Raw genomic sequence first — 15,864 nt, 5'->3', positions numbered from 1 at the left:
TGCCCTGGCTCTTATATGTTACACAAGGAACTTAACCACAGATTGGCTTACTTGAGATTACCCAACCACAATACTTCTGCCAGCTTTCAGCTTTACATCGAATACGTATATCTGATTGCATTTAAATTAGCAAAGGCCTCTGCGCTCACTGTGTGATTCTGTACTAGCCATCAAAGCACTGCAAATTTCACAGGGGGTGAGGCTGGAAGTGCTTCTTCTCACATGGCATCATTGCTTATGTTTGTTCTTCTATAAGCTATTATCTTGTTTGCCTTTTTTATTGTTACTGTGGAATGGCCTGATAGGTTTCAGTGTTTTTCCCTAAATAACCTCCTAATCCTTTTCCTGATCAATGCACTGGATAATGGCACCACTTAGCACATATTCCCTTGCTCCCTGACTAGCTATTTCATGTTTCTATACCCAATGTTGAAACAGATATAACACAGATATAACATTTGTCTTTCATCGGGTTGTCCTATTCTGACACAGATATAACATTTGTCTTTCATCGGATTGTCCTATTCTCATGTATCCTTGAGGCTTTTCATGCTACAAAAGAGACCTTAATTGTATGTCCATGCTTATTTTCAATAATTCCATAATATTCAATAACAATTTAAGCCTCAATTCCCAGTAGTCCACAAGTGCACTTGCCAGATTGTCAGTGGTGACTTATCTTTTGCTCTGGCAAGCACACTGTAAGAGAAAAATAGGCGGAAAGTTCACATATCCACTGCAAGCTTTTAGAGTCATTGAGAAAGCAGCAAGGCTCTCACTGTGTCCCAAGTGGCTTCAAAGTTCTGCACAACAGTCGGGATCAACCGTCAACTCAGGCATGAAGAAGGGGCGGGGGAGGCTCAACCCTATACTCATGCTGTAGTTCAAAGCAGAAAGCAGCAACGATCTCTGTAGAATTTTGGAGACAAGATATTCCCCTTCCTTTAACTTGCATGGGGAGTGGGGAGAGAAGGATTGATCTTCTGGCAATGACATTTATAGCAGGCTACTAAGGCCAATCAAATGTGCTAGAAACTTGGTTTGTTCCCCCAACAAGTTCCTTTTTTAAAAAGTAGCTGACAAAATACGCAAAAAAATAAATAAGAGAAAACGTTCATGGTAAGCACAAGAATAAAAACAGCAAGTCAGAATATTAATTAGATAGGGATGCCTAGGGTGGGGGCAGGGGTGGGGGAGATGGTTAACTAGACCACCGATTAATGTTAGATGGTACCTTGCAACCACAGCAGAAGCTTAAGCATCAACATTCCAAAGAATGTCCTATTGATGTCAACGTGTATTTCTGCATTTGTTTGTTTATTATTCATTTATTTGCAGTATTTGCATATTGGCCTATAACTGAAATTCTCTGGGTGGTTAACAAGAAAATCTAAAAACACAAAAGATTTTTTTTCAAAAAACCCAAAGAGAGAGAGAGAGCAAGTAATAAATGTACATGTGAATTAAAATAAATAAAATCACCAGTAGCAAAACATTAATATAGCACAGCTAAATCACTAAAAGCTCTTAACATTAAAATGCCTGGGAATATTTTTTTTTAAGCTGTTCATGCAGCACTGAAAGGACTATCAGGCTGACATCTGGAAGGCTTATATTAATTTATATGCTTAAGATACATGCACTAACAGTCATTGCATCTGCAATGTGAGCTGCTGGTGGTATGCTGTTGTTAGTATTACAGTGGTACCTCTGGATGCGAACGGGATCCATTTCAGAGCCCTGTTTGCATCCAGAGCAGAATGCAACCCGCGTCTGCGCGTGCACGGGTTGCAATTCGCTGCTTCTGCGCATGCGTGTGACGTCATTTTGAGCGTCTGCACATGCACGAGCAGCGAAACCTGGAAGTAATGCATTCCGTTACTTTCTCGTCGCCGTGGAACGCAACCTGAAAACACTCAACCTGAAACGACTTTAACCAAAGGTATGACTGTATTTGTATATTATTGTTTGTCTCTTCTCGCTCTTTCTTCTTTAGTTTTATTTCATCTTTTTATCCTTTTATTTTTGCTTCTCTTGTAAAATTTGCAATTAAAAAATATTTTTTATAAAAAAAAATGGACACAGGCAACAAGCCTCTCTGAGGAGAGCATTCTACACCTGTGTAGTAAGTGTGCATAGAATCAAACCCTAATGGAATATGAAGAACTTGAGAATTCTGGCTGTCCAACTACTAGGCAGATAGAGGCGGGAAGGGGCACATCACATTTGTGAATCAGGGTGCTTGCAGGTGAGTGTCTAACCTGAGACTGCATGTAAGTTTTTCTTAGTGTATGTGATGCTGCTAACATCAAAATGCCAACCTGTACTCCTTCCCCCCCACATTCCAAGGAAAATCTGATAAGTAGGATCATCTTAAAAGATGGTCCTGGTTGCAGGCAGGCCCTCAACCCAGTTCCTCCTACCCTGGCGTGGGCAGAGTAATATGCTCATGCTGGGGTGGCACCACGATCATCCCAGGCTTATTGGCCAATCATTTTGAGTGAAGTGATCATGGGGGGTATAAAAGTGGCGCTGTGATGTGTGCCACCTGCTTCGCACTGCCAATCACCCGCCCACCCTCCCTTTAATTTCGGTGTCCTCTGGCCTTGCTTTGGACTATGGTTGGTCGCCCATCTTGGAATGGGGACAGGGTAGGAATTTTTCCATTTGGTAGATTAGCACTAGCCTTTTGGTTTTCGCCCACTTCTTAGCAATCATCACAACTTTGTAAGGTTTGGTGGTTTGGCATTGGCTTATTGATGACTGGGGGAGGGGAGGTCGGCCATTGCCTGCCCCTCCATTGTCCAAGGGTATTCCGTTAAAGGAATCCGGGGCCTGGATCCTGTCCAAAGTCCGGTTGAGGGGCTAGGGACACCAGGGGAGATGCAGGCGGGTTCCCCCGAAGCAGCTCCCTCTTTTGGTGGTTTACCTTACTGACTTCCTGCAAACGGGGCAGGAGTCCAATATAGTCTTTTGCCAATGCCTAAGCCAATACCGCTCACATCTGCTGTAATCAATAAAGTTGTGGCCTAAATTTTGCCCATTAACCTTAAACCAAAATTCTGCATCAGTGTGAATTTCTTTATTCTTAACACGGGCTGGCTTGAGGGTCTTGACACGCAAGTTACAAAAACCTGTTGCCATTGGCCTACTTGCAGTGGATGAACAACCTGTTTGCAATATTAAACCCCTCTCTGGAAGCACCCTCAATGAAAAGAACATAGTGAATCCAGCACCAAAGGCAGTTCTAGGTGAAGAGTGGTTATGATCTCATTCCAATATCCAAGCCTGCATGTCCAGTCCTACATGTTGTGCTTCAGTAATGACTCCAATACGACAAAACATTCCATGTTAAATGGAAAACAGAGTTACATAGGTAGTAGCACTTGCAATAGTTGCTGGTTATCAAAGAGATAAATTACCTGAGGTAGCATTCCTTTCATAAACCAGAACGTTGTGTTGGATAGGGGAGCCAAGATTTAATCATGAAGATAACTTTCATAGCTTTAGCAAATTATTTTCATCACGAATTTTCTCATAGTGCTATTGCAAGTTTACAATAAGCACACACTGTAAACTTCCATTGGGATAGGCAGGGTGGAGAAAGCTGTTTTATTTTGTTCCTGTTACCTGAAATATGTTCAATATTAATACCCAATATTAAGCATTCTGGAGTAAGTGCTTTGCAAACAGCAGCCTTTGCAAACAGCTACCTTACCTAGGCAAGGGCTAATATAAAGAACATTTTCTTTAGAACAGATGCATTCTATATTTTGGCTGCAATTTTAAACTTGCTTGCTTAGACACAGAAATCAGTCACACTTATATCCCCAGAAAACATATTTAGGATTAGGGTGTAAGTCTGCTAAAAATAAAAATATACTGTAATTGCCCTCTTTGGGAAAGGATTGTCACTTTGAGCCTCATAAAAGCTATATACCCTTAGGTACGTACAGTAATAAGGGAAGTGCTGAAGACAACTGCAAACTTTCATTGTGGGAGTCATATTTCCACAGCAAGATTTAGGTAAGGTTTTTATTCCCTGTGGGTTTTTGTTTGGTTAGGAGTTTCAAAATTACATTATGAAACACCTATAATAATTTTTCTGTACCTGAAAGGCACTGAGAAATATCTCCCACTGCTTGCTATCAGCACCTTGCTGTGCATTTTCAGCTGCCTTCCTATATTGAGTAAAGCTGTCAAATTGTGCCTCCAATTGATATGATCACTAATATATGGAGCCTGTTGATCACATCATTCATATTCTATTTTTTATGTCATAGGAAGTCAGCACAACCAAATAAAAAACTTAAATAAATGCAAAAAAAAAAAAATTCACATAATGGAGGTTCATGTGCTTACTCAGAAGTAAGTACCATCAAGTTCCATGGGGCTTACACTCACATAATTAGGTGCAGCATTCCAGCATTGAAAGCAGAACATAAAGGGGTGTAGATTTAGCATGCAGTTCTCAGGAAATGCCTTCTGGCTTCCATGGAAAAGACCCTTTTACAGATACTACCACGAACTTTTCTCTTCCAAAAGATGGAATCTCTGAACAACTAGTAATCTCAGAAATAAAATAGAAACCATTGACTCACTTCACACTTCCTGAAATCAATGTCCCCCAGAGGCTCAACAGCGACATTCTGCTTTTATACAAAATATCAAAACAAAATTATACCAGACTCCATGGGAATATCTGTGTACATTGATAGAAGAAGATATGTCAACAGGAAAACAGTACACAACGAATCTTATAGTTTAAGTTTCACTTTGTTCATATTCAGTGCTTTTTTTCTTTTAAACCCTATCTATTTTCTTCAGGTAAGCAGGCTGACATTTCCTTTTTTTTAAAGATAACAGGTGCTTCTCAGCTTAAATAAACCCAGGAAATGGCCTCAGAAAGCATTTAACACCATCTTTAGAACTGTCAGATATTAGGATTATCATATGTAATATTGTGGTGAGTCAACCTTTCAAGTCAGAAAGCTCTTGGTAAACTAAAGCCACTTGCAATTTTATTTTATTTTATTTTAGGCATAACTAAAACACTTGTTGGCTGCATCATTTATGCTCATCAATCTTACTATCCACTTCATATCCACAAGTTGGTTAGGGTGGTTAACAATCTTCATTATAGTTTTAATATAAACTAAGAAGAATGTCAGACAGAACTATATGTGTTATTTCCTTGTTAGCAAGGCATTCATTGTATGTCTGAGTGGATTTATCAAAGATTAATACAGGACATGTCACATCCTATATATTTGGGTTCGTTAGCTAAGTCAAAAGGATCTGCACTTTCAGGGAAGCAGTTACATTCATTGGTGTTTTCAGGCTAACCTAAGACCTTCATGGTTATTTTCAGAGAACAGGAAGTAAAATACATATGTAACACCTTCCTGTTCAACATTTATTTCATTTACCTTGCCTTACCCTACCCCCCAAAATAGCTTGTTAGCATACATGAGCTATTCCACATTATGCTCAGCATAACCCAAACTTTGAGAGAGACTTGCATTCCTGTAAGTGGCACCACCAAGAAGGGATTTAAACCTCTGGTTTTCCCAGTCAAACACTCCACATAATGGCTGGATTTGGATGTTTTTCTTCAGGGGTGAATGCCAGGGCCAAGTACTCCTTCCTGGTCCCTCCCATCGTCCCTTTGCATCAGCGGCAGCTGGTTCCCATTAAGGCATGTGGAGTGAAGGGTACAATGGGGCAGCTCTATGCACATATATATGAGAGATGGGGCTTGTCCACACCAGAGTTTACTGTGATTTTGCCGCTGTTTGCATTCCTGTCTAATATGCATAGTCCACATTACGTTAGTGTCAAAACAACAACAACAACCATCTCAAGGTTTTCCCCCTTGGGGATATTGGGTGCCCAACCACTTCACTGGAGATCACAGATGATTGGTTTTGGAGTTGGTGGATCAGTTGTCACCTTCTGCTACTCATCTCTCTATGCCCTTTACCTCCTCAGCGCTTTCATTTCTGACTGTGCTTGTATCTTTTTCCAGTGTGCTCCTGAATGGAGGATTTCTTTCTTTCTTTTGATCCCACAGATTTGCAGAAAACCAGAACAATGCACAAGCAAACTGCATTAAAAAAAAAAAAAATTCTACACCAGATATATTGGGCAGCAATCTGAAAAATCTGTGCCGAGAATTTACAATTCCTTTAATTTCTTCTGCAGCATACCACCCAAGCCTTTTTTAAATTTAAACCTTTTTCTTTACAATTATGAAGAATGCTTGCACCAGCAGTGCAAATATCCAGCATAAAGATGACGGCATCTTCTGAATCCCATTTACATTTATATCCTGCCTTTTTTCCATCTTGGAACCCAAGGCAGAATACATATGGTTTCCAAGTGGTCATCCTTCCAGCACTGACCAGACCAAAATCTGTTTAGCTTCAGCAATGTAATGGCGACCTTACATGAAGAACAACTCCCATTGTTCTAGGTGCATTTTGTAACAGGGAATTTCATTAGTGCGAGCAGTTTCTGAGCTCCGGGTGCCTAAGATTTCAGATTTAAACTGCAGAGTGGAAGGAAAGGAGGAGCTTTTTCCTGCCTTCCCACTTCCAGCTACTCTCTGAAGACTGGAGAAGAGACCCTCTTAAGAATATTAGGGGGGTGGGCAGGGGAAGGACTAGACCATGTGAAAAATGAACATAATATTTTAGCTGCAGTTCTCTCATTTTCAACATTGTATTCTTGTTATTAGAAAAAGTGCACCTAGACATTACGCTGTTGTGCCCATAACCTACGTTTAAGGTACCATTTAGCTCCTAGCTTTCATATCTCAGTTTCTAACACCGCTTACACACCTTCAGGTCATATTCTGTGACACTTTTGGCCATGAATAATGCAGTGTTGTTTTTCTTAAAACGAAGTTGCCTTACAAGACCCCTGATTCACAGTTTCAAACTAAATAACAAAGGGCAATTTTAGAAAAGGAATTTACACTAGCAACTGTCCTTGTGGCTTTGTCATAGTAATACTTATGTAATCATACATACGCAGAGTATAACAATGAAATTATTCCTTTTCAAATGGTGGAATAGCACATAATTTGGTTCTCAGGGTAACCCCATTCACATTAGTTTAATTCAAATCATGATGCCACAGAGAAGAGAGCAGATTCTTAAATCACATGTTCTTATCATCTTCATATGATCAAATCTAGATCTACCTATGCATGATGCAACAATTATCAACATGAGAGTTCCTGTTATATCCAAAATGGCAGAACTTGTGGCATGATCCAGCCAGTGAAAAGCACTTTTAAGCACCATACACATCAAGAGGGGAGTTGGCATGTGTTAAATCAGGATAGTCCACAAAGATGAAGCATGTATAAGGCTCGGAGTCTACCAAGTTCAAAAACGCCTTGGACAGGATTTACAACAATCTATGTAGGTTACACACTGCAAAATTTTAAAAGGTTTTCAGTGATCCCATGTTAAGAATGAGAAAACCCAGTCTTTTCATAATTTTGACAAGCAGGCAATTAAAATTTTTAGGCTTTCTAATCTACAGTCCAAGCAAATTAAATAATAAAAAGCTCTGACAGTTTTGCTCGAAACTTCAAACAATCTTTTTTTCATTATTTGGCCCAATCACGATTCTAGTATACTAAGTAAATATTGGTATGTTTCAAACTTTAGTTTTATAACTTTGTGGGCAGCAACTCTAAAAACGATTTCAAAAAGAGGCTTGTGAATTTGAATGCTTTAGTGTGTTGTACTAATGTAACTTTCTTGGGATGCAATTTATTAGTTCAGGGTCAGGGAAACTGTGGCCCTACGGATGTTGCTGTGCTACAAGTTCCATTATCCCTGACAGCTGCCCACGCTAGCTGGGGCTGATAGGAGTCCAACAACATTGGGAGGGCCACAGTCTCCCACCCCTGTAATAATTCGAACTAGTACCTTATTGAGCAACCAGGTCTATAGGAGAGCACACAGGATTCAAAGTCAGCTATATTATTATGAAGAAATTTCTAAAATCAAAGATCATGCACTATGAATTCTGTGGATGTATAATCTGGATTGTTCTCTAAAGGCCTCCTAACAGCATATTTCACTGAGCACAATGGAACTTACCGTACTTCTGGGAATGTACGTATCTGCAAGTAAAAGGAGTGAGAATTAATAATTACAAAATTAGCTATATTGGAACCTGAAACAGGACAGATGGCAAGGACAGTCTGATGACATGCTCTGAGCCTGTTGGATTCTGAATCTACACCAATTTGGACTTGCAGCTAACAGTCTCAGTGCAGAAAACTGTTTCCCTTCCTACAATAAGGCACTGTATGATTCCTATGGCACTGTATGATTCCTATGGCACTGTATGATTCCTATGATGCTCCATCCGAAAGAATATCTGTAACGTAACTTCATGCCAAGCTCTCCTTTGCTGGGAAAGGAAATTCTTCCTCCCCTTCCATAAAGGGGAACGAACCACAACCACTACCACAGAACTGTCTTATCTAGTAGCAGCATTAACCTGCATACTGTACTTTGTTACATAAGCAGGTTTATTGCAGTGCTGTTGAAGCATATCTTCATTGCTTCAGACAAAGAGTGAGGTATAGCAATGCACAGATGCATGTCAAGCTAATGACTCTGAATGTTCTGAGATGCCTTCAGAGCTCTTTATGTATTTAGTTTATTGTTTTTGTTTTTAAGGTTCCACATGCTGCCATTTCTTTCTTGGACTCTTTGATAAGGAGTATGTCGAGACTGAGCAGATGGTTATGTTAAAGGCAGTAAGCATTGTATCCAAAATATCTTTATTAATCTAATAATTTGGTGGTCAATAATAATTAGGGGAAGTTTTAGCACCACACCTATATCTTCTCGCTTTAAATAATGTAAGCTTCACTATAGTGCCCATTATAAGGGCAGTAAATTTACAAGCCTTGTATGGATTCAAATGAGCAACATCTCATTTCTAAGTCTCATAACTGGCCCCCTTTTATAGCATATTTAAACAAAGAATATCTACTCTCTGATAACCATTCCATTCTTCTCAGCATAACCTTCAGCTATTTAGCAGGTGATGCAGAGTTGCGATTTGCTATGGCAATTAGTGGCAAAATGCACATTCCTTAACACTTATTTCAGCTGTAAAGTTAAGCCAGTGAGTGTCTTTCTGTATGCTCCCAGCATTATATTTTATCTTCACTGATGTCATGTTTCCATTAACCTCCCTCTTAGCTGAAATCCCCACTAGGCTTAATAGAATGGTATTACTGTATGAAATAAAAACAAGTCATTAAAACAGCGACTGATTGTCAACTTCGTTTTAATCCTTGTTCAATATACATATCTCATAAGGGTGGCAGTGATAACTCGTTATCTTTTTAAGTGAAATTAAATTAAAAGAGGTTTTAAAAGAAATCTGCTCTACAAGTTAGCTAATTGTGTCAATTTATTTTCCCTAAAGACCATGATTAATGAAGGCCTTACTTAATTATTATTGTAGGTATAGTTAGTCTATTTCTCAAATATATTTGTCATGTATGGCTCCATGAACATATGACCTACAGTGGAAATGGAGAAAAAAACTGCATGTTCTGTATTATGTATGCACTAGGTTTGTCATTCATTTCCACAGATCTAAGGGACACATCGCAGATTCCAAGAAACAGCCTTAAGATTTGTTTTCAGACAAAATTTCTATTAAAAAAAGAATTTATATAAAGTTCAAATGACTGTTTTTTAATAGTTCTACAGTAAATAGTGAGAAATTTTTGTTGTATAATCCATCTCTTGTATGTCTCTTAAATCATTGTTTCCATGTATCTTTTCCAGTGGCATTTATTTTTGTTCTAGCTCCTCAGCTGATACTGTGTTCCCTTTCTTTCTGTCTCAACTCATCTGCTGTGAAGCTTCTCATTACTATGATGCTCTAGGGCCTAATGTTTGGGCTATAGTCCTCTCTATATACACATACCAATTGTATTCAATGGAACTTACTTCTGAGCAGGCTTGTATAGTATTGCATTGCTAGTGTTGATTTAGAAGTGACAGAGGGAGACATAAAACAAGTATAACACAACTTGAGAAAATGTTATGTCAATGCAATTCAAAATATGCAGACATTGCTGAGTGCACCTGCTGATAGGAAACTTGGGATATCAATATGGGTTGATTTTAGGGCAACAGGTGGCTTGTAAGAATACAAAATAATGTGCTGGAAGATTATACGTAGTTGATTTCCTATTTTAAAAAGGCACACAGAGAGAAGAAAACACACACACACACTTTCTCTCTCCTATGCATATTAGAACTCTGGGTTCACAACTTCTAACTCACAAGTCATGAACTATGAACTACAGTGGTACCTCAGGTTACATACGCTTCAGGTTACAGATGCTTCAGGTTACAGACTCTGCTAACCCAGAAATAGTACCTTGGGTTAAGAACTTTGCTTCAGGATGAGAACAGAAATCGTGCTCCGGCAGCGCAGCAGCAGCGGGAGGCCCCATTAGCTAAAGTGGTGCTTCAGGTTAAGATCATTTTCAGGTTAAGAACAGACCTCCAGAACAAATTAACTACTTAACCCGAGGTACCACTGTATAGGTCATGTGGTGCAGAGTAGTTGAATGTTGGCAATCCAGATTATTTCCAGTCATGAAGATTGCTAGGTCAGAATGTCTCAATACAATTTACCAATCTAAAACTTTATCCCAGAGAGTATTATGAGGATAAACATATTATGCTCCTAAATGTAACTGAGCTTTTGAGGATATTGTGACTAATCTTTTTAGATAGCAGCAGGTAAATAATCTAAAAAGAGCAATGAAGCCCCATTTTATAAAGGGATCCATTTCCAGTCAAATGATCTCCGTGCACCTGGAGTGCCACAAACATCATTGAGAGTAAGTAAGATCAGGTCTTATCTCCTACATACTGGTCTGGTTCCCAGGTGACATTAAGCTATGGTTTGTTTAGCTTAACTGTGATCTGAATTCACCCATGCCAACTAACTATGGTTTGTTCATGGCCAACAAAACAGAACATGAAACCGTAGTTTGAAGTCAGCTTACAAATCTTAGTTTATGTTAACCATAGTTTCTCATTACATCCAAACCTTCTATCATGGCTTAATCCTGGCTTGTTTTGATGTCTTACTCCAAAAGCTACAGAGACAAAATGGTTAAAAAAATGTTAATTGGCTTAAATAAGTCATAGTTACTTCGTTCATCTACAAGACATCATGGTTTGTTCAACAAACCTTGATTAAAACAAACAAGGGTAATTGCAGCCATGGAGTCAGTTCAGTAGGGCTTGGATTAGCACTGTGAAGCTAAAAATGAATTTACTAGTCACACAGAAGGCTGTTTACATGTGTTAGACAATGGACCTGTGTATAATTGTAAGGTAAGACCATAAATTGAATAAAACTCACACAAAGCCAACTATGCAGTGAGAAACGCTTGCTAATTTTTATTATATCAGTTTGTAATTCAGAGTTGTATGCAACTAAGTAATTCTCAGAGCAGACCCACTGAAATCAATGGGCAAGTTAGTAATAACTTAAGACTGCAGTCCTAACACCACTTACTGGGGAATAAACACCACTGAATTCAATAGTATTTCTGAGTAGACATGGTTAGGATTACCCTATAATTTAAATCCATTGATTGCGATGGCTGTAAATTGGGTATGATTTCAATAGATCCAACAATTATTCCTAAAGGTAGGGATAGGGGATAAATTTGATTCAGTTTGCATGGAAAGTTGAAGCTATGAAATTCACACTTTCTAAAACAATATGAGGTATCTTTCAAAATCTGTACTTATCTAAATTTTGTGATGCAGCTCTAGAAGCAAAGCTTATAAAAATGCATATATTAAAGTGTGTGCAAAAAAGGAACATATTAGGAAAAATATCATACAAAAAATGGTTACGTAACTGTGTACAAATTAGTTAGGAGAAACTTGTGCTCAAATACTGAAGAATTTGCATGAGAATTATTTTTTTGATCAAATTGCTGCAGAAATATGGCTAACTGAATTTAATTTGGGGGGGGGGGAATGAGAGACTAAGGGAACTGAGATTTTCAGATCCTTCCTTCCCTACCTAAAGATTTCTTTAAAATGCACTGTGCAACACTGAATACACACAAAACTCCAGCCAAGGTTAAAACCTATATAAACTTCTATAAACATGTACAAATCTATTAAAAGCACCATGATATGATACAATCCTTCAGATTCATTGAAACCACTCATCATTTGGTTCATTGCTCATGGCAAACAAGCTGTTACATTTCTGAAAGTTCTAAAATGCTACAAGTATCACACTGAGAGTCTGATTCGAAGCATTTTTGTTTGTTTCACAAAAATATAGCTTCAGTATTCCTCTAACGCAAGTCTGCATTGCATAACCCTCTTAAAACAGCAATTATTAACAAACCAAACTACTTTGTGTTACAACTAGTAGGTATTTTATTGATATATAAATTGCTTGTTTTCAAAATATACTCTAGAAATGTAACACATTGCAAAAAAGAAGCTTGTATTAAAGGTTAAGAAAATATCTGTGAAATTTCAGACATAGGATTTTGTTAGAGTCTTTTCAGTACTCACTCCCTAAAGACCACAAACCCCTGGAAAGCCATTTTAAGAAAATAGTATCTCAGAAGTTGAAAATTGTGTTGATTCATTTTCTTTTGCAGCTGAATGTAAAGACACTTAAACAGAAAACCTCTTTAAGGTTTGTTTTTACTCATTGGTAACTAAAACATCATCATCATTATTTTTTAATCCCATTAATAAGTCAGTAACATCCTATTTCTCCAACCATTGCAGCAGTAGTCCCTCCTAATAGCTTTGTACCTTCCATCAAATGCACCCCCCCGACACACTTACCCAACAATATAACAAGAAGTCCAGGTTTATTAAAAATGCTTCACTAAGGCTCTATCTCTGCTCAATGTATGTTTTGCCACTGAGCTTAATCAGAGCCCTGCCCCCTTCAAGAGTAACAGTGCAATCGTAAGCTTGTACTCAGAAGCAAAATGTTTAGGATTGCAGCTGGGAAGAGCAAGCCTATACTCCATAACTCCTAGGGAAGGGAAGGGTGAAAGAGAGAAGCACCCCGGGGGAGGTATAGAAGCATAGAATTCCACTCATCTTTTGCTTGCTTGGCCAGCAGCAGTCAAGTCAGAGGCAAATGAAAGAGACCTTCCTGGACTCAAGCCCCCATTGCAAACACAACTGAGCAGTTCCCAACTCACTCAGCCATAGAAGCAGACAGGAAGCAGAAACATCATGGGGCGTCTCCCCTCACACACACATACCACTTCCAGATTCAGTTGTGTATACCAGGAGCACATGGGTTGCCCAGGAAGCGCTATATCAGCCCACCCTTTGCTGTTAGTGCCAAAAGAGCCACTGCCCCCCTGAGACCTGATAGCATCCAGTTCCCTACCTTCAGTCCCATCCTGAAGCCCAATCCTACTAAGGGGAAAGGCATTTCAATCCACTATGCCCTAGCAATGGAAAACAAAAAACAAAAAATAATAATGAATGTGGCATAATCATAGGCTTTATTGAACAGCATTTGAGTTGGAGGAGTGGGTGGGGAGGGAAACCACATAGAGGGTTGCCAACCAGTCATCCAAGCAGAGCTCCTGTGCCTCAGAAAGCAGCACAATGGTCAGCAGGATGGTGGCAGGATGTGTTTCTTTCATGGCTCCAGCTCCACATTAGGACACTTACTTGTCTAGGTATTGCATAGCTGGCATGGCGTTGGCAATGAATCAGGAGCTTGTCTAGTGCAAGTGAGGAACAAGTATGGGTTGGGCCTCCTTCCTGGTCGACTTGGAATGCAATGTGGGAGAAGGTCCATTACAGCAGTCTGTGGAGAGCAAGGGAAGACAGAGAGCAATAAGCAATATGTAACAGATGCGACACAAAGTCCATGAATGTGGGTGCACAGTAGGTGTTTGTGAGGAGGAAGATGGAGTGGGAGTGGGGTACCTGAGTTATTGGCCAGAACTCAGGCTGCTTCACCTTGGGAAGGGGGGTGACTGAGGCCTTACTCGCCCTGGTGGGCTGCAGTGCAACTCTCTATGTGGAGGAACAGCTTATTCTGCTCCACATGCCCAGGATGTGTTCCTGTCAGGCAAAAGAGCTCACGAGTCTTTGGCCAGCAGTGGTAATGGCTGGATTGGAGTGTTTGCTTTTGAGAGTGACTGCTCCTGCCTGTTTGGGGGAACCAAGCATTACTGCAATACAATATAGGCAAGGCATCCATACACAAAGAGAGGGAAACTGTTGCAGGAATTCCACTTTGTAGGATGGCTGCCATCTCTGCTTGCTTACCTGTGTGGAGTGCTCTGTTCTTGCAGTTCCAGTTGTGGCTGTGTAGTGGGAGTTGCAGGTTGGTGTTTGTGTCTGGAGTCCTAAGGTGAAGTACCTGTTAGGATCCTAAATAGAGACGTGTTAGCAATGTGCTCAAGTCCCTCTGTCTCTTCTGGAGACAGGCAATTTAATGAAACACTCCCTGTTTGTTCAAAGTGAACCTTCTTTATGTTTCCCATCACCAGAGTTTCCCCTATGTGTACATGATCTGAGTTAGGCCTGAAAGATATAGGTCCATGCTAGGTACCCAGTTATCTTATTTATGATCTCTCTGTATGCTGTAACTGAGTGCTAATTTGCACTGTATCTTACATGCTCTCATAATGATGTGAATGAGGAAGGAGATTGGTAGGGGAACAGGAAGTTTTGTTTTGTTTTGCTCTTCACTGAGTTGAATGGGAGGAATTTTCCTTACATCAGCTCCACGGTCCTTGTCCCTGCCCCATTTTGGCTGCTAGGCCAGCAGAGTTGTGCTGGCATACAAGATATGCAGTAGTATGTTTCATGTTCTCCTGTTGGTGGTGGTGGTCTTCTTCCCTATCCTACAGATAATCCCTCTGCCAGCATAACTGAAGGATAAAATTGAGTTCTAGAGTATTTAGCTATTTTAAGTACAAGTGGTAAAGGCAAGGCACATTTCCGGTATGAAACACTCCTGTTTGTGAGTATTGATTACTTGGTTATTAGTGTTAGTGCAAAGTGGAGGTGTGGGTGGATGTATAAGTAATATGTGCCATAGCTTTGGTATATCAGAAGCAGCAGCACTATATATCCATGAGAAATGACTGCTAAAATGCTTAATATTTTCAGAGCCTAAGCTTTAATCATTCTCACAGCAGAGTTTCAGAGAAGATGAATATATGATAGCTTCCTTCAGATATCTGACAGGCTGTCATGCAAAAGGTGAACAGAGAACAGGGAACGAACCTCAAATGGGTGGAAATGGCAGGGAAGCAGATTTGAACTAAACATTAGGGTAAAGGCTGTTCAATATTGGGGGAGGCTGTTGCGGGAGATGGTGGCAGCTCCTTCCTTAGGGGTGTTTAAGCAGAGGCTTGACAACAATCTGACAGGGTTGCTGTAGTCAGTGGAGGCTGGCTCATTAGGGCAAAGGGAGCACTGAACCACCAATCTCAGTCTTCTCTGCTATTTTGCTTACAACCAGTCACAGGGTAGCTCTGGATATCATTGGCTCTGGCTGCTGGTTTTAATGGACCCTAGCCACCAGTGGCTGAAGTTGCATCTGGCGTGGCAGGACCTTCACTGAGCTAGCCTAGATGACCTCTGAAGTCTCTTCCATCCATGTGAGGCCAGGCTGATTATTAGTGCTGCATATTCATAAATCTAGGAAAGTTGCCTTTAAAGCTTACTTTAGCATTTCCCGATCCTAACATTGCTTTGCACTTATCTAATGAATTTCTCTCTGCATTTCCAGCTCATACCACAACACACAGACTACGGAATT

The 15,864-nt window shown here is 39.8% G+C and overlaps 1 protein-coding gene across 2 annotated transcripts in view; it reads right to left on the bottom strand.

Moving 5' to 3' along the window:
- ZBED1 (zinc finger BED-type containing 1) overlaps positions 1–15,864 on the bottom strand; it is a 121,370-nt gene that overhangs the window by 100,945 nt on the left and 4,561 nt on the right. The window contains exons 2-3 of one of the 2 annotated variants that reach the window (XR_014155821.1): positions 14,361–14,465; positions 13,802–13,893 (exon numbers count right to left, since the gene is read on the bottom strand). The exons of the other annotated variant lie outside the window; for it this stretch is intronic. The gene's annotated coding sequence lies outside the window, so the exon portion shown is untranslated. Of the gene's footprint in view, positions 1–13,801; positions 13,894–14,360; positions 14,466–15,864 lie in introns of those variants that run through there. 2 annotated transcript variants of the gene reach the window in all.

This window comes from Podarcis erhardii (genome assembly GCF_964252035.2).
Source record: "Podarcis erhardii genome assembly, chromosome: 4".
Lineage (NCBI taxonomy): Eukaryota > Metazoa > Chordata > Lepidosauria > Squamata > Lacertidae > Podarcis > Podarcis erhardii.
The sequence above is the reverse complement of the archived record's forward strand: the minus strand, read 5'-3'. Positions and strand labels throughout refer to the sequence as shown.